This window comes from Geotrypetes seraphini, chromosome 1 (assembly GCF_902459505.1).
Source record: "Geotrypetes seraphini chromosome 1, aGeoSer1.1, whole genome shotgun sequence".
Taxonomy (NCBI): Eukaryota; Metazoa; Chordata; class Amphibia; order Gymnophiona; family Dermophiidae; genus Geotrypetes; species Geotrypetes seraphini.
The window spans coordinates 529,203,176-529,223,339 of NC_047084.1; positions in this window are offsets into that span (position 1 = coordinate 529,203,176).

Consider the following 20,164-nt stretch of genomic DNA (forward strand, 5'->3'; position numbering starts at 1 on the left):
AACTCAAATGGGAGCATGGCTAGAGGCATTCTGAACGTTGCATGTGGAATTATAGAATACAAACTCAGTGCTAAATTTGAACACCAGAGTTTATACCAGGTTTCAGTAGGCATAAGTCTAGAACCTAAGGATAGACAAGGGAATCAGCATTAAGCACAATTCTATAATGAGTTTGCACCCTTAACAGATTCATGCTTGGCACCAGTTTTGGTTTTGTTTGTTTTGTTTTTAAGGGGGGGTTCTGGCGCTGAATTTTAGTGTAAAGAAAGCCAAAAAGGCAAGGGAACACCCCCACGCAGGGACTGGACCAAATTAAACAGAAGTAGAGGTCATATTGATAGCTTTTCCAACCAATAAACTTTTATTCAAACTCTTTGACTCGACATGGAGCCATGTTTCAGTGGAAGTCTGCCTGCCTGAGGAGTCAAAATTTATGTAGTAATCCAATTCTATAGAAATTCTGGATAATCTTCTATATAGACAATGAAATCATCAGCTTCTCAAAATAGCAACATGAAGGTTTGTCCACTTTGAGAAGCTATTGATATGGTTGTCTGTTTAGAAGATTATCCAGAACTGTTCTTTTAGGCTTCCATGGCTGGTGTCATGATTGTTGCTGTTGTCCAGGTCTCGCCACATCTTGGTAGATAAAACTGACATTTCAGCCATCGTGCTCTGGCTTTCTTCAGGGTATGCTGTAAGGCCTGCAGTTTGTATTTATATATAGCGGGTCCAATGACATTACTGAGAACATAAGAATAGCCTTACTGGGTCAGAGCAATGGTCCATCAAATTCCTGGAGGAAAGGACCATAGTCTGTTCTTAAGACATGGGGGAAGCCTCTGCTTGCCCTGGATCGGTAGCATGGAATGTTGCTACTCTTTGGGTTTTGGCCAGGTACTAGTGACCTGGATTAGCCACCATGAGAAAAGCCATGAAAAACGTCCTCTTTACAAACCCAGATCCTTGAAGACCCACGTCTATACCCTGGATGGATGGAATCCCAAAGACACCACCTAATATACCAAACGAAATCTCACTAAAATTTGCATGCCACCGCAAATATGACCTGAATTACTACCACATTCTCTGACAACAAAGATGCACCCACCTGCAAAGAAAACCTATTTCACTTCCTAGTATATCTACACTGAAAATGCTGCAATTTAAACCACTCTATGTCCACTAAGTCTGTATTTGTAAGTCTAAATGTTATATTTATACTGTAATTGCTGTAATCTAAACCCTTGTCCATGCTGTAAAGTCTATGTCTCACTAAAACTTGTCCTACCTATAATATGAATGTACTCCTGTAACCCATTCTGGGCTCCTTTGGGAGGACGGGCTAAATAAATAAATAAATGTTCTTATCTACAAATTTAATCACCTCATTCGTTGTTCCAATTTCCAGATCATTTATAAATAAGACTTCAGTTGGCCCAGGTGCCTAAGGCCCCTCCTATGGGTGGGGCCAAAGATGCCTAAATTTCCAGATCATTTATAAATAAGACTTCAGTTGGCCCAGGTGCCCAAGGCCCCTCCTATGGGTGGGGCCATAGGCATCTGAGCAAATCAGGGCCTTAGGTCCCTCCCCAGTGCATCCCAGTCTTCAATTTCCATCTTTTTCACTGCATCTACCTACAGCCTTTCATCTCTTTCTCTCACCCAGCTCTCCTATTCCCCTTCCTCTTATTCGCTAGACTTACACTAACACTACTATTTCCCCCTTCTAGTCTTCTTTCCCTTTTCATCCTTCCATCCAGATTCTCCCCTCTCTCTCCTTCCATCCAGCATCTCCTCTCTTTTCCCCCACCTTTCCATCCGCCTCCCCTCTCTCTTTATCGCTTTTCCCTTTCCATTCAGTATCTTTTTTCTCCCATCCCATCCTCTATCCCCCCTAGCCACTGCTGCTACTTCTCCAGACCAGCAGCAACAAAACAACATAATGCAGAGGCAGGGCCACAGTCTCTGCAAACACGCTGTCAGCACTGCTGACTCCTGGCATCCACTGATGGCAACTTCCTTTTCTGGGGTAGGGGACAAGCAGAGCCAACCACAGGAGCATGGAGACTGCAACCCCACAACTGGTCTGTATTGTTTTGCCACTGCTGCTGCTGGTCTGAAGAATTAGCAGCAGTGGTGGGAGTGGCATGGAAGGGAGGTGAGAAAGGTCTTACATCAGACACCACATACCCCCTGCTAAGGTTTCACATACCCCTTGGAATACATGTACCACTTGTTGGGAATCTATTTAATAGGCTTACTGCCCAAGTAATTTAGGTACCTAACTTGCCACTCCCAGCTATAGAATTGCCCTATAAACATCTAACTTCGTGTAAAAATCTTTTCAGATGACATCAGGAAATCTTTTGGCCTGGACAAATGTATAGATGCACTTTTCCTTAAAGGAAAATTGAGCAAAAATGAAAGCATTTCTCTAATTGATGATTGTGAACACTGATGAACTTGAACAAGAGCAGAGAAAGGAACTGAAATTACTGAGATATTGAAAAGTGTTTTCATAAAATAAAATAAGATACAAGCTATTATTCCTGTGGTCTTATACAGCTTTGGAATTGTGGACTTTTCACAACAAAATTACCCACACACAAATAATAGACATAGATTTGTGCATGCAATTTTTCCTGACCTAATTTTTAAAAGGAATTTTCCCCCTTTGAAATTGATAAGAAGACTACAGGTAAAAAGTATCCACAGACTGACTTCACATGTAGATGCTGTGTCTGACAGGCTTGTTCTATCTCATAGATGACCAAAATGTCTATCTCTGAATTCTTCCGAAAGAGTTCACAACATGCCAAGAGCAACTGAATACTACCTTTCATGATAATGATAGTAAAATAAGATTGTTAAATGGACCCATTTTATTCAGGGCAGGCAAATCCATATTTGGATTTATGAGGCTTCATGCACGGACCTACATCACTGCTACAGAAATCAATAGAAAAATCTGCACTACAGGTTTACACCTGCTGTCTAGTAAAAGCAGGACTGGATCATGCCTTTCCCCAAAATATGGCAACTCTATTATAGAAAGATGTTTTGGTTTTCAAAGCAGGAGTAATATCCCTGATACGCCACTAGAAACAGAAAAGAAACCTAGTGCAAGGCCAGCCGAAGGGAGACTGAAGGAGCTGTGCCTAGTCCTGAGCACATGGTAGCAGAGTTCTGAGCACATGGCAGAACAGTGAGCGGAGAGTGTGCTAGCAGGAAGAAGCAGAGAGAGGAGCAGAGAAGGCGGTGCTAGCAGGGGAAGAGGCGAGAGCTAACTCCGCCCACCCCTGACATCACCAGCCAAACTCCCCCCATAAAAGGGGCCGAGCCAACGGCGCGCAGCCGTTCGGCGCGCGGCGAAGGCGAGCGGCAAAGGCGCTCGCCATAGCGAGAGCGCCTTTGCGAAGGGCCTCAAGAAGGGCATCAAGAAAGGGCTATCAACTATAGCCGGACTCCCAACTTATAAGACTAGCTAACTAATCAATTGTCTTCAGTCTTTCTTTAGCGTTCTACCAAGTCTTTAACTATCAATCTACAACTTTCTACCAAGTCTTTAACTCTCAATCTTACAACTTTCTATCTCACCAACAAGCTACTAAATCTTTCTCACTAAACAGGCACACTAACAAACAGACGTTCTTAACTGACAATTAACTAACTGTTAACTAACTAACTACTACTACTAACTAACTAACTAACTACTCCATCCCTCAGACCAAGAACTAACTAACTACCTCTATCCCTCCCTCAACACTTACTGACCAACACCTAACAGCTCCCACCCTAACAAACATCCTAAAAAAAAAAAAAAAAAAATTTTAATTAAGAAATAATAACAATAAACCTTTGTAATGGCAGGTAGGACTAGAAGCAGCAAGACTTCAATCAAAACAGACAGTTCAGTCACCGAGAGCACCCAGGGGATGGCTATGGTCCGAGTACAGATGGAAGGAGAACCAGGACGGAGGGCAGAGGTCTCTGTACAGACCGAGGCCATCCCCTCAAAGATGTCTACAGTCTTAACGCAGACAGAAGTAATGGTTCAACCGGACGAAAGCCTTTTGATGGAGCTAAAGAGCCTGAGAGAGGAGGTTCAGTGCTTAAGGAGCATCCGAGACGACGAGACCTTCATCGATGGAGTCATCCAGGAGCTGTCTCAGATCGCTGAACAGGAACCTGACAAGACCACCCTGGGAACACTCATAGCATCCAAAACGGCCACCTTGAGACAAACTACCGGAATGCAGGAAGTGGTTGGAGACGCTGACTCCTGGCAGTTGGTGACTTCCTCCACAAGAAAATGCAGAGGACCTAACTCTGTCTCTTTTTCCCCCATACAGGACAGCTCAACATCGACACCTCATATCGCCCTGAGGAACAGATATCAGCTGCTACAGGAAGGTCCGGAGAAAGAGCTACAAGTAGTTGTTCAGCAGATGGTTCCAACTCCGGAATCAACAGTACAGCCCACCCCTAAGAAGCGCAGAGTGGTGGTCATCGGAGATTCGCTGCTGAGGGGCACCGAGGGACCAATCTGCAGACCAGACCTACAATCAAGAGAGGTCTGCTGTTTGCCAGGGGCCAGGATCCGGGATGTCACTGCTTGCATTGACAGACTCATCAAGCCCCGAGACCACTTCCCCATGGTTCTAATCCACGTCGGAACCAACGACACCGCAAGGAGCAGCCCGGACAGCATACCTGAAGACTTCAGGGCCCTGGGGGAGAAGCTGAGGAGGATGGATGCGCAGGTAGTCTTCTCCTCGATTCTCCCAGTGAGGGGCAAGGGCAGAGCCAGAGAGGATCGAATACAAAGGGCGAACGACTGGCTGCGAGGATGGTGCAAGGAGATGAACTTCGGGTTTCTGCACCATGGAGAAGCATTTCAAGGACTACAGGGACAGGACGGGCTACACCTAACCAGAAGAGGGAAGAATGTCCTTGGACACCGCCTAGCCTGCCTACTCCACAGGGCTTTAAACTTGGTAAGTCGGGGGAGGGTACAGGCACAAACAACATACCAGGCGAACTAAAATGCCAATACATTTATGAGGCTGAGGAAAGTAGACACCGAAATTCTGGGTCAGGGGTGAGTGCACACACTTTTGAGTCGGGAGTAGGGTCACATCATATTTATGGGTCACATTGTAATTCCGGGTCTAGGGGGAGTACACACTGTAGTTCTGGGTATATGGGGAGTACACATTGTGGTTCTGAACCTCAGGAAAGCACAAATAACACAAACAATGCTAAAGGTGTTCAAATAGCTCAAACAGGAATATCCCCACTGAGACATAACAAAAATATAACATGGAGGGCTATGTACGTCAACGCACACAGTTTAGGAAACAAGATCCTGGAATTGGAAACAGAAATAAGGAATGCCGACCTGGATGTGGTGGCGATATCCGAAACCTGGCTCACAGACTCCCACGGGTGGGACATGGTCATACCGGGTTACAACTTGCTTCGCCGGGACAGAGAGGGTAGGAAGGGAGGGGGTGTAGCATTATATACTAAAGATGACATTAAGGTCACGAGAATCTCAGATGTCCAGTATACTGGGGAATCCCTTTGGGTTAATTTGGCCAGAGGGAAGGACAAATGCTTGTATCTTGGCGTAATTTACAGACCCCCAAGACAACAGGATGACCTGGATATGGAAATAATCGAAGATATAGAAAATATCACCTTGCGTGGGGACACAGTATTGCTAGGTGACTTCAACATGCCTGATGTGGATTGGGTTACACTTACCTCTGCTTCCGGCAGCAGCAGGAGGCTATTAAACTCTATGAAAGGAGCAAGCCTCAGGCAACTGGTGTTGGAACCGACAAGGGATCAGGCAATACTGGACCTGATACTTACCAATGGAGAAAGTGTCACAGAGGTCTCGGTGGGCGACACATTGGCCTCCAGTGACCACAACATGGTATGGTTCAATATCAGGAAAGGTTTCACTAAATCTACTACACTAAACAAAGTCCTCAAATTCAAGGACACAAATTTCAAAGAAATGGGAGACTTCGTTCACCAGGCGCTACAAAGCCAAGAAGAAACCGATAACGTGGAAGACATGTGGTCGACTTTGAAAGCAACCATACAAGAAGCAACAAACCGCTATGTAAAATCAGTAAGTAAACGGCGAAGGAACAATAAGCCACAGTGGTTTACTGCGGAGATCTCAGACCTGATCAAGGAGAAGAAAAAAGCATTCATCTCTTACAAACAATCAGGGAAGCAGGACTCTAGAGCAGACTACCTGGCCAAATCAAAAGCCGTCAAAACAGCAGTCAGGGAGGCTAAATTCCTCATGGAGGAGTCTCTAGCAAAGAACATCCAGAAGGGAGATAAATCCTTCTTCAGGTATATCAGTGATAGAAGAAAAAACTCAGGCGGGATTGTACGTCTTAGGAAACCAGACGAAGACTATGTGGAAAAGGATTCTGAAAAAGCCCAACTATTAAATGAATACTTCTGCTCAGTCTTCACCCGAGAAGCGCCAGGGCTCGGCCCTCAGCTACAGACAAGGGTTGGCTCAGTTGACCCGTTTAGTAACTTTGAGTTTACACCCAGCAGTGTCTACGGTGAGCTGTCAAAGCTCAAGGTTAACAAAGCAATGGGGCCGGACAACCTGCACCCCAGGGTGCTTAGGGAGCTGAGTGATGTCTTGGCGGAGCCACTGTCCGCGCTCTTCAACCTCTCCCTTAGTACAGGCAGCGTCCCGTTGGACTGGAGGACGGCTAACGTCATTCCACTCCACAAGAAAGGCTCAAAGATGGAGACAGCAAACTACAGACCAGTGAGTCTAACATCGATAGTGAGCAAACTAATGGAAACTCTAATCAAACACCAATTAGATAAGATCCTGGATGAGGAGAATCTACGGGATCCCCGACAACATGGATTTACTAAGGGGAGATCCTGCCAATCCAACCTGATCAGCTTCTTTGACTGGGTAACGGGGAAGCTGGATATTGGGGAGTCCCTGGACATCGTGTACCTGGACTTTAGCAAAGCATTCGATAGCGTACCACACCGCAGGTTACTGAGCAAGATGAGTTCTATAGGATTAGGTAACACATTGACGAAATGGGTTGGGAGCTGGCTTGGAGGTAGGCTCCAAAGGGTGGTGGTGAACGGCACCCCCTCCGAAATGACGGAGGTGATTAGTGGAGTACCACAGGGCTCAGTCTTGGGCCCAATCCTATTCAACATCTTTATAAGAGACTTGGCAGAAGGGCTTCGAGGTAAAATAACATTATTCGCCGATGACGCCAAACTGAGTAATGTAGTGGGCAAATGCACAACAGACAAAGATTCAGTGCCCGACAACATGATGCACGACCTACTCCTACTGGAGCGATGGTCTAGGACATGGCAACTCAACTTCAATGCCAAAAAATGCAAAGTTATGCACCTGGGCAGCCAGAATCCATGCAAGTCTTATACCCTTAATGGCGAGATCCTAGCAAAAACGGTAGCAGAACGAGACTTGGGGGTAATCGTCAGTGAGGACATGAAGTCTGCCAATCAAGTGGAGCAGGCTTCGTCCAAGGCAAGACAAATCATGGGCTGCATACGAAGGGGTTTCGTCAGTCGTCAGGCGGAAGTCATTATGCCATTGTATAGATCCATGGTGAGGCCCCACCTGGAATACTGTGTGCAATTCTGGAGGCCGCATTATCGCAAGGATGTGCTGAGACTGGAGTCGGTGCAAAGAATGGCCACCCGGATGGTCTCGGGACTCAAGGATCTACCATACGAAAAACGGCTTGACAAATTACAGCTATACTCGCTCGAGGAGCGCAGAGAGAGGGGGGACATGATCGAGACATTCAAGTATCTTACGGGCCGCATCGAGGCGGAGGAAGATATCTTCTTTTTCAAGGGTCCCACGACAACAAGAGGGCATCCGTTGAAAATCAGGGGCGGGAAACTACGAGGTGACACCAGGAAATTATTTTTCACTGAAAGAGTGGTTGATCGCTGGAATAGTCTTCCACTACAGGTGATTGAGGCCAGCAGCGTGCCTGATTTTAAGGCCAAATGGGATCGGCACATGGGATCTATTCACAGGGCAAAGGTAGGGGAGGGACATTAAGGTGGGCAGACTAGATGGGCTGTGGGCCCTTATCTGCCGTCTATTTCTATGTTTCTATGTTTCTATTAAAAGATAGTTGATCAAAACACAAATTATTGGAGAGGCCAAAAAAAAAATAGTACCCCAGAAAACCTCCTCCCCAACACTTTTTTTTTTTTTTTTTTACTAAGCCATGATAGAGGTTTCTACTGTTGCCCAGAGTGCTAAATGCTCCGACGCTGCTCAGACACTCATAGAATTTGGAACTGTGGTGGAAACCTGTCATTTGTAGCTGAAAGAATAACATTTGAAATATATTTTACTATCTTTTATGAATAGACAAAGCAGCTCACCACCTGTTTTACTAAGGTGTGCTGTGTGTTTTAGCGCATGCAAAATGTGGAATGCCTAAGAGATATATACATATATTCTAGCATTACTTGTACTAATCTAATGAGCCTATTAGATCTAGATCCCATCCTCAGTACATCATTTAACTACCCCCCCCCCTCCACCCTTTAGAAAGCCATGTTAGAGCTGCCACACAACAAATGCTCCAACACCCATTAAATCCCTACGGGTGTCAGAGCAATTACTGCATCAGCAGTCACTACCACAGCTTTATAAAAGGAGCCATTAGAGAGGTCTAAGTTCCATGGATCATCTCCAAAATTTGGTATGGCTTCTCCAGTTCAGAGCACAATTCATGCATTTCAGATACAGCTGTTGTGTTCCAAAATAAAAGTGCAGAAGTGCCTGCCTCAGGTGTCATCAAATCAGGCCAGACATGTATGGATACCAGTGTACACTTTTATTAAGATGCCAGAACAAACAAATCGATTCTGGAAGAGATCAAACTGGTTATGTCACTCGAAGTCCATAAGAATAGCCTTATTGGGTCAGACCAATGGTCCATCAAGCCCAGTAGCCCGTTCTCATGGTGGCCAATCCTGGTCACTAGTATCTGGTCAAAATCCAAGGTGTAGCAATATTCCAAGTTACCGATAAAGGGCAAGCAGTGGCTTCCCCCGTATCTTTCTCAATAACAGACTATGGACTTTTCCTCCAGGAACTTGTCCAAACCTTTCTTAAAACCAGCTATGCTATCCACCCTTACCACATCCTCTGGCAATACGTTCCAGAGCTTAACTATTCTCCGAGTGAAAAATTTTCCTCCAATTGGTTTTAAAAGTATTTCTCTGTAACTTCATCGAGTGTCCCCCACATGATGAAGTTATGATCAAAGGGAGACCCAGACTGAAAATACCCTCAACTGAATCACGAATCTCTATGCTGAGGATTTATGAAAACAAGACTGCAGATCATAATTTTAGCTTAGTCTCCAGTTATCTAATTTTACTCCTTCTGTTAACTTGGAGGGTAACAGTCACTGAAGAACAGAGAAAAGAACAAAGGATCAGTGATTGGTTAGGAGATGAGAGGACAGTGGATGAACAAAACAGAATAGCAATGTGTGTAAAATTTCAACACCTGAGGTCTATCAGTGATTATGATTTGTGTGCCTTATGACACAGAAATGAAGGTTTCCACTATGAAGGCATGCCCAAATTGATTTCCATACATATTTTCATTTATTTTGTTCAAAAGTGAGTTGGGAAGTCAGAAGTCTGAATTTTAATTTTCTGGTGAAGTCCATAGTTTGGATAAGGAAATCAAAATATGATAACTAAGATTTAACTTATGGATCATTTTGCCTCACTGACATTTAGGGCATTAACGCGCGTAATAGCGCACACTACAATGCCGCGTGCGCTAGATGCTAACACCAGCATAGAGCTGGCGTTAGTTCTAGCTGCATAGCATGGGGTTAGCACGCGCTAATCTGCTGCATGCACTAAAAACGCTAGCGCACCTTAGTAAAAGGAGCCCTTAATTCTGACCTTTGAAACAAGAGGTTTGGAGTTATTTCTTTTCGGTTTGCATTTCATCACACAGTAGGCTATGGACTCCTTTTACAAAGCCGCGTTTGCGGCTTTATCGCACGCGACTTGTTATCATGCGCTAACCCCCGCGCTAGCTGAAAAACTACCGCCTGTTCAAGAGGAGGCGGTAGCAGCTAGCGCAGCCGGCAGTGTAGTGCGTACTATTATGCGTGTTAAACCGCTAACGCGGCTTTGTAAAAGGAGCCCTAAGTTCCATGTTATACTCATCTCCTGAAATATTTTGAAACATACGAAAAGTGCTGCCTTACTGATGGTTTGATAGGAATGCCTCTGTAGAAAATTATTATTTTGTGAATATTTTTTTTTAATACTCACCCCATCTCATTACTACAAGACTATCTCTAAAGAGAAACAACCTTTTAAAAGTAATTAGTACATGGTTGTTATTAATATGAACTGAGAAAGGGAAAGCAATCTCACTTAGACATACAAAAATCTATTCTGCAAGTCAACATAAAATCGAAGCTTGATTGCTAAAGAAGCAGCTTGGCATAAATGAAATATTTTGATGATGACAATTTTTTTTTTTTTTCAAGTTAAATGAAGCAGGAGCAAGAGCTAGTACTGTGCTAAGATGCGACATATATTGATCTGCCTTTCATTCCAAATAATCATTTGATGTTATTCATTGGTTTTAAACTGATGTTAAATCCTTTTAGCAGCACTTGTTCAGTAAGCACGGCATGGAGTTTGGAGGGTTAGATACTAAGGGGTCCATTTACTAAGATGGGCTAACCAATTTAGCATATGCTACGTAACAATTAGCATGCACTAAATGCCAAGACACCCAAGTCGCAGAAAAGGCCATGGGGGAAGCCACTGCTTGCCCTGGATTGGTAGCATTGGGTTGCTACTCCTTGGGTTTTGGCCAGATACTAGTGACCTAGATTGGCCACCGTGAGAACGGGCTACTGGGCTTGATGGACCATTGATATGACCATGTTCTTAGAGGTTTCTACCGCAGGCCAGCGAGGTAAATGCTTCGATGCTCATGGGAATTCTATGAGAGTCGGAGAATTTACCTTGGTAGTCCACAGTAGAAACCTCTACCACAGCTTTCTAAAAGCTGGCATCATTTAGTGTACCTTAATAAAAGAACCCATAAATTCTAGATACCCAATATTCAAAGGATTTATGTTCCTAACTTCAAGGCCTTTTTACAAAGCTACAATAAGCAGTAATGTGTGAAAATGACACGTGGGAAAAATTTGTCCCCATCACTGCCTCGTCCCCGCAACCACCATCCCTGTCAGCCTCCTATACCCACGACCACTGTACCCACACCCACAACCAATGTCCCCAACCCGTCCCCGTGACTACTGTCCCCACAGCATCCATACAAGCCTCAGTACTGCAATATTTAGCTTATTCCTTCCCTGAACTAGAGAAAGAGATGTTCAGCTGGCAGGGCTTTGTTTATAAATTTTTATCAACACAACTAATAAACTACTTTATCCTAAAGCAAAAATAAATAAGTAGAAAATGTTTTTTCTACCTTTGTTGTCTGGTTTCTGCTTTCCTCATCTTCTCCTCATTCAATTCCTTCCATCCACTGTCTGCCTTCTCTCTGTGTCTTTCATTTGCTCTGTTACTGTGCCTCTCCCTTCCATCTCTCCTTCCACACACCCCAATTGGTCTGGCACCCATCTTCTTCTCTCCGCATCCCCCATAGTCTGGCATTTCTGTCTTCTTCCCTACCAGCATCTTCTCCCCACTCTCTCTTCCCCATTTCCCTTCAGCGTCTTCTCCCCACTCTCTCTTCCTCATTTCCCTTCAGCGTCTGTTCCTCTCCACTCCCCTTCAGCGTCTGTTCCATTCCTTTCTACCACCACCCTTCCCTCTCACCACCCCCTTCAGCGTTTGTTCCTTTCCACTGCCCTTCAGCACTCCTCGTGCAGTCTGACCATCTCCCTCCCTCCCTCTTACCTTTGTGGCGTGTTACAGTGCAATTTGGTCAAGCCGCCGGAGCCTGCCTGAAGTCGCGTGCGTCTGTGGGTAGAAGCTTCTCCTCTGATACAACTTCCGGTTGCGTCAGAGGAGAAGCTTCTGCCCGCAGACGTACGTGACTTCAGGCAGGCTCCATCGGTTTGAACAAATTACACTGTAATGGGGCAGGAGGGAGATAAATGTGGCCGGTAGGTAGGGAGGGGGCTGCATGCGCGTTCCCTCCCTTAACTGGGGAGACAAGGCCATTCACCGCTCCATGGGAAGGTAGATGGCCTTGTCCCCATACCCGCAGTGAACACATTTTCCCCCCCAACATTTTGGCGGGTTACCCGCAGCTACCCGCGGGTAACAGCCACCGTGTTATTCTCTATGCTTATCACAGCAAAAAATAATGTACCACAGGGTACGCTGAGGCATCCCACTGTAATTTCAGTATGTGCACAGACTATTCATGCACTAAAATATAACATTTATTTTTTTACATTGGGAACATGTCTGGGGCAGAGAGTAGGTGTGTTCTGTGCTAATTGGTTAGCACAGCTACATTGCCTTGTGATAACCGATTAACATGCGATTAGCACATGAGCTCTTAACGTCTACAAAATGGATGGTGGTAAGGGCTCACGTGCAGAGGAAGGAGCCTATGGCCCTGATTGGCTTGACTAATCAGGGCTTAAATGAAGATATTTAACCAGAATGCTGAATATCAATCTGCAAGTTTCTTTCTTAATATGCACATTGATCCTTAAGTTAGATATTTACTTTACCAAAACTGAATGGGATTCTCACATCACAGTATGTGATCCAGATTCATACTTCTCTATTGTGTGGATTTTTGTATAATAATAATAATAATAAACTTTATTCCTGTATATCGCCAAACCACACAATTCTAGACGATTCACAAAAAAGAAAACTGTAGTATCTTTTTTTTTTTCCATCAATACTTTATTAAAAATTTTAAATAAATCAATACAATAAAATAACATACAAAAAAAAACTAGTACAATCTAAGTTAAGTATCAAGGCTGTATGTCCAATATGAAAAGATATATGCAGTTAAGTGTGGCAATATGAAAATTTTTAAAAAAATTAGAACTGTTTATTGAATATGAAGGAGTAAAGATCTGTAATTTTTTGATTTATGTTATGACTACTGTAGTATCTTAAGAAAGAGACTAGAAAGCATAGGTGCCAGCTCTATAAGTGCCTGAGCACCCCCAATATTTTTCCTTGTTAGTCTGCAGATCTGGGCCAGCAAACTCCATGCTACTGAGCTATAGAAAAACTCAGGAAGGAAGTGGTTCTATATCTTAGTTACTGCTCCCACCTCCCCTTCAGTCTGTTGGCTGGTGTCTGTTTGATAGACTGTAGGGGAAGAGGGAATGTTGTAGCCTAGCAGCTGCAAAATGGGGAAGGCAAATGTAGGAGACTGACACTCACAAAAGGAACAGACTCAGATAGCTTTATTGGCATGACAATTTGACTTATGTTGCCTAAGTAATAACTATAGCAGTTAAGGTACTGAGAGAGGAATAACGGGAGCAAGGAAGGAGTAAAGGGAATTGAAAGGGGTCACTGTGTTTGGTCTAAATACCTACATGAACAGGCTATATATCCCCTCAGTTCGTACCTCTATCTCCAGAGGAGGCCAAGGAAAAAACTACCAGACACAAAAGTGTAGTTTAAACATTCAAGGCTTTGGGAGTGCTTTTGGGATCCTACTGACTAGTAGGTCAACCTCAAAAAAAGTCTCCCCCCAAATACAAGTGACTGGCCATTTTATTGGGATAATGACTTCATCAATTAATTCATTATTAAACATACATAGTTGGTACATCTTCCAATTAGATTACAATTGCTTCACTAGGATCTAATTACAAATTGCATACTCCAGCAATATTCTATCGGCTCTATTCAAGTCACATGGTTTCTGATTAATCATACTTCATTAGTAATTTTCCCTAGCAACTATGATTATAATACTATTAGGTTCACCTCTGTCAGGAATAATGATCTTTCAGGTATTTGGAATAATTCATCTGGCGTTCTGCAAGGTCCCCATTGCTCTTTAACATTTATATGGCATCATTAGGTGCGCAATTGTCCCAGCTGGGGATAAAGCTGTTTAGCTATGCAGATGATTTTACAATCATTATTCCATTTGCTATTTCTCTTTCTGAAGTTATTCCTAAAGCAACAGAAGTATTAGGTCTAATGGAGCAATGGATGACTGAATTTAGACTGAAGCTTAACTCAGAAAAAATGAAGTTTTTTGTAGCTTCACCACACCCGTTTGATACTAAAACATCATTGCGTATAAATAAATTCAGCTATCCTATTCAATCTACCATTAAGGTTTTGGGAATAATACTGGACCAGGGCTTGACTATGAAGAATCAGGTGAACGCTTTGGTCAGAAAGGGTTTCTTTACTCTTTGGAAGCTTCGGTCTGTTAGGGCGTATTTTGATGTTTCATCATTTAGAGTTTTGGTACAGTCTCTTATACTAAGCCAGCTTGATTACTGCAATATTGTCTATTTGACAATTTCCCAGAAGAATATGCAACGATTGTGAATAGTACAAAATGCGGCGGTCAGGCTGATTTTTAGGTTGAAGAAATATGATCACGTAACACCCTCCTATCGAGTACTGCATTGGCTGCCAATGGAGGTGCGGGTGAAGTTTAAGTTTGGTTGCTTCTGTTGTAAGGCTTTGTTTAGTTTAGCTCCCAAATATATAATTGAGCTTTTTAATTTTGCAACCAACAGACATAAGAGAAACTCACATCTGAATTTTGTTTTTCCGCCTATTAGAGGATGTAAACTTTAAAAAAATAATCAAAATCTTTTTTTATATCAATGAGATTTATGGGATAAGGATTTAGAACAGTTGCTTTTGCTTACTGACACTTTTGGGGAATTTAGGAGACATCTAAAAACATATCTGTTTTCGAAGTATTTAGGCAGCTAATTCGTAAAAATTTTATTATCCACTATTTTGATCATTTTAGTGTCTAATTATTGGCTTTTAACTTTTTTAGTTCTATTCAAATTCTTTTATTGTTTGTTTGTTTTTTAACTATTGTAAACCACATAGAACTTTACGGCATTGCGGTATATAAACTGATTATTATTATTATTATTATTATTGAACAACATGTTTGCTGAGGACAGGCTGACCTTGTTACATGCTTTATTCTGTTGCAAACATCTAGTTAAATCTTGAACATTTGCTACATATGCTAATCAGGTAATACTATTGTACTAACTTTGTTTATGACTTTTATATTATGTCTTGTTTTTCCAGACATTTAGATGTAATGTAATGTAATGTAATTTATTTCTTATATACCGCTAAACTCCGTTAGGATTCTAAGCGGTTTACAGAAAAAAACAGACAATAGGGTGCATTAAAATTATAAGTAAAATAGGTACTTAAGATCTTGACTAGATACTTCTCTTAGCTCACTGACAGAGAAAAAATCTGTACTCTGTGTGCTGTCTATACTATGCTGTGTCAAAAATCTCTGAAGCATTTCTATTATTCAGCTACATCTTTTTATATATACATATTAGTGTCTTTTCAGGTAACAGGTAAGGAGTGTCACATACATATAAGATTATGCCCCCCCCCCAAAAAAAAAAATATCCTGCATAATACAATTATCGCCATCAACTGATTAGGAGAAAGAATGCTACTCTGAAATGCTGGAAGAGGCAGAAAGGAGCTGTAAATATAAGAAAGGCTGGGTGATGGTGACAGGAATTGATAGTCGATCTGTGGGGGAGGAATAGAAGCAGGATGTAAGAGTGAGAGACATTCAGGAAGAGAGCATGGGCTGTGTTAGGGAAAGAAACTGGCAGAACCTGCCTCTCCTCTCACCTCCACCCCAGTGGCGTACCTAGGGTATGTGGCACCCGGGGCCCATCATTTTTTGACACCCCCCCCCCCCCCCATGTAAAAATTTTTTTTTTTTTTTTTTTTGCAATAACCATGAAATGGAATAAATGGTCAGAATAGAAACAGGCAGTGAAAATTTTCTTTTATTGAACCTCATATATGTAACCATTATTCCAAACATAACAAAACATAAATTATGTCTAAATTGTCATGACATTAGAAGTACATATGGAGTAGTTGCAGGCAGTGGCATACTTAGGGTATGTGGCACCCAGGGCCCATCATTTTTTGACACCCCCCCCCATCTATATGAAAAATATGATTTTTAGTACCAATCTACATATCGCACCACAAGAGTGTACCTAGGAAAAGGCTGCATCTTAAACACTGCAGTGAGCACTAGAACACCAACACATACATTGTAAAACTAAACAAGCCAGATCCCGCACAGTCAATTGGTCCTGTAGTCAATGCCAACTGAAAACTATGTCTTTTTCATACACACAGAACAGAGATACACCCTCGCCCAAAATGGAATAATCACAAACTAAAAATAGAAATATGTAGACAAAAGTTAAACTGATCCGCCAAGAAACCAGACCCTGGATACAATGCAACACCACAAAAAACAGTAACACATGTCCTCTAATACAGTGCAAAATATAAAGACAGTAGATGTAAATTTGAAAAAACTGATACATAACAATCACCACTTTATAAATTAACAAATAAAAATAAAACAAATAATGAGATATAAAAAATACAATTTTATTGGACTAATCCCCGTAAGCTCGGTCCCCATCCCCGCAAACCACCTGATTCCATCCACACAAGCCTTGAATTGTTTATATTAAAGTATAAAAAGAAACAATATTCTGTACAATTGTCAATTTATAAATCAGCGTCTTCTCCCCACTCTCTTCCCCATTTCCCTTCAGCATCCTCAGCCCACTCTCTCTCCACTTTCCTTCAGCGCACGCACATAAAAACAAGCAAGTAATTTTATATCATTTTCATTCTATTCATTCATAGAAATTAAAGTCTAGATAATGCCAGTCACATAACAAAACATGATTTTACAAAAATAATTCCCTGCAGTCAAGCCTGCAAGGATTATTAGATGTCTTTCAGCAGTTCCCCTCCCTCCCTCCCCCTTACCTTTGTGGCCAAGTCAAAATGATCTACCAACAATAAAATTTTAAAAACACAAAGCACGCTGTACGCAGAGAAAATGTTAATTATCATTTATATTCCGCGGGTTTTCAAAGAGGTCAAGGCAGATGACTTTATGCAATGTCACCTCAGTAACAACTATACAAAAATAGACAAATATTCCCCCTCCCTTTTTACTAAACTGCGATAGCGGTTTTTAGCGTAGGGAGCTGCGCTGAATGCCCCACGCTGCTCTCGACGCTCATAGGCTCCCTGCGCTAAAAAACTCTATTGCGGTTTAGTAAAAGGGGGCCATAGTGCAAAATATAGACAGCAGATATAAATTTTCAAAACGGACACATTTTGATCACTAAGTTGAAAATAAAATCATTTTTCCTACTTTTTTGTCTGGTGATTTCATGAGTCTCTGGTCCTTCTTCTGATCCTTCTTCTTTCTCTCTCCCCCTGGCTCCCCTCTTTATTTCTGCCTTTCTTTCTCTCTCCTCCTGGCCCCCCTCTTTCTTTCTGCCTTTCTTTCTCTCCCCCTTGACCCCCCTCTTTATTTCTGCCTTTCTTTCTCTCCCCTTGGTCCTCCTCTTTCTTTCTCTCTCCCCCTGGCCCTCCTCTTTTTTTCTGCCTTTCTTTCTCTCCCCCTTGACCCCCTCTTTATTTCTGCCTTTCTTTCTCTCCCCTTGGTCCCCCTCTTTATTTCTGCCTTTCTTTCTCTCCCCTTGGTCCCCCTCTTTCTTTCTGCCTTTCTTTCTCTCTCCCCCTGGCCCCCCCTCTTTATTTTTTCCTTTCTTTCTCTCTCCCCCTAGCCTGCACAAAGCCATCGTGCCGATTTCTCCACTTCCACGATTCTTTCCCTACCCTCACCCCCAAGCCAGCAGCCGATTTCTCCCTGCTCCTTCCCCGATGTCCTGATGTCCTGAACTTCATCGGGCAGCAGCAGCATTCACAATTCACTGATGTTGCCCGCTTCAGGCCTTCCTCTCTGTCGGGTCCTGTCTTCATGAAAACTGGAAGTAGGCAGGACCCGGCAGAGAACAAGGCCTGAAGCCGGCAACAGCAGCGAATTGTAAACGCTGCTGCTGCCCGAAGAAGGTAATGGAGCACCGAGGCAGTCCGCTTCTCCCCCCTCCCAGCCGAACCCCCGCTGACCCTCCTATCTCCCCCCCCCCCGTGAACCTTTCCGACCTTCCCAGCGAGAGCAGCAAACCTCCTTCGCGGCTTTCTCCTCCCTCTGCCGCGTTACTGATGACGTCATCAGTGATGCGGCAGAGGGAGGATAAAGCCGACGCTACTGGAGGGAGGTTTGCTGCTTTCGCTGGGAGGGTCAGAAAGGTTCACTTGGGGGGGGGGAGAGAGATAGGATGGTCAGCGGGGTTTCGGCTGGGAGGGGGGAGAAGCGGTCTGCCTTGGTGCTCCAAGGCCTGGCGCCATTACCTTTTTCGATAATGGCGCCGATGCTGCTTTCGCTGGGAGGGTAGGAGCGTGATAGGGACCGGGCCAGCTGTGCACCCCCCCCTAAGGCGGCACCCGGGATGGACCTCCCCCTCGCCCCCCTTGGTACGCTACTGCCCTGGGGAAACAGCCTGCAACAAGATCGCGCGATGCCAGAGATTTTTGCCTGCTTCGGCTGTTTCCTCCGCCGCGGTCCCGCCCCTCCTCTGACATCAGAGGAGGGGCAGGACCGTGGCGGAGGAAACAGTCGAAGCAGGCAAAGATCTCTGGCATCGCGATCTTGCTGCAGGCTGTTTCCAGACGCGACACCCGGCGCAGGGGGGGGTAACTGGACCGGACCGGGAGCACCCCCTCAGGGCTTGGTACCCGGGGCGGCCCCCCCCCCCCGCCCCCCCCCCTTGGTACGCCACTGCTCCACCCCCATTCTCTGTTTCTATGAACACCCTCATCCTCTCTGTCTCATCGGCTTGCAACCTTGGGGTAATCTTTGACTCATCTCTCTCCTTCTTTTCACATATCTAACAGAATGCCAACACCTGCATTTCTTTCTCTACAATCTCACTAAAATCAGACCCTTCCTTCCTGAGTGCACTGCCAAGAACCTCATCTTTACCCTCATCACCTCTCGCCTAGATTACTGCAACCCCCTTCTCACTGGCCTTCCGCTAAACCATCTCTCTCCCCTTCAATCTGTTCAGAACTCTGCTGCACAGTCAGTTCCTCCCTTCTATTCCTTTTTACATATTACTTTAATTCATTTAGATATCATTTACATAAATGGTGCTCCTAATGTAAAGTTAGAAAGTTCTATGAAATATTCTACATACTTCTCTCCTCTCCACTCCTTCCTCCTTCCATAGTCCTCCCTACTAGTGCTGCCCGATTCACGATTCGAATCGGTTCACCGATTCACTTCAGGTGAATCAATTCAAATCGATTAAAAAAAAAAAATCGGCTTCCCTATTCGGCTGACCCTCCCTCCTTGCCCCCTAAAGCAGGAGCGGCAGCGCTTCTCTTGCTGGCCGGCCGCTGCCGCACCTGCTTTAGAGGGCATGGGGGGAGGTTCAGCCAGTTAGTGCTGGCATCCAGCTTCCCCCTCTAGCATCCGGTTCCCCCCCTGGCCTCCCTGCACCGTTTACCTTAAAGGAGCAGCCTGCAGACAAGATCGTGATGTTAGTGATCTTTGCAAACTGCTTCTGAGCTGTTTCCTCCGATGCGATCCTGCCTCTAATGTCAGAGAAGGGGCGGGACCGTGGCAGAGGAAATAGCTCCGAAGCAGTTTGCAAAGATCTTGTCTGCAGGCTGCTTCTTTAAGGTAAACGGTGCAGGGAAGCCAGGGGGGAAACCAGATGCCAGGGGGAAGCCAGGGGGAACACGCAGGCTTTCCGGGGAAGGAGGTGAGCAGTCCTTCGGGATGGGGGTGGGGCAGGCCTTCAGGGCGGTCAGGCAGGCAGGCCTTCAGGGGGGACAGGCAAGCAGGCCTTCAAGGGGGGACAGGCCTTCAGGGGGGACAGGCAGGCCTTCAGAGGTGGGGTGCAGGCCTTCAGGGGGGTCAGACCTTCAGGGGAGGGAGGTCCTGCTATAGAAGTACACGGAGGGAGGGAAGGGGGGTTTAAAGAGACGTGCATATGCCGGA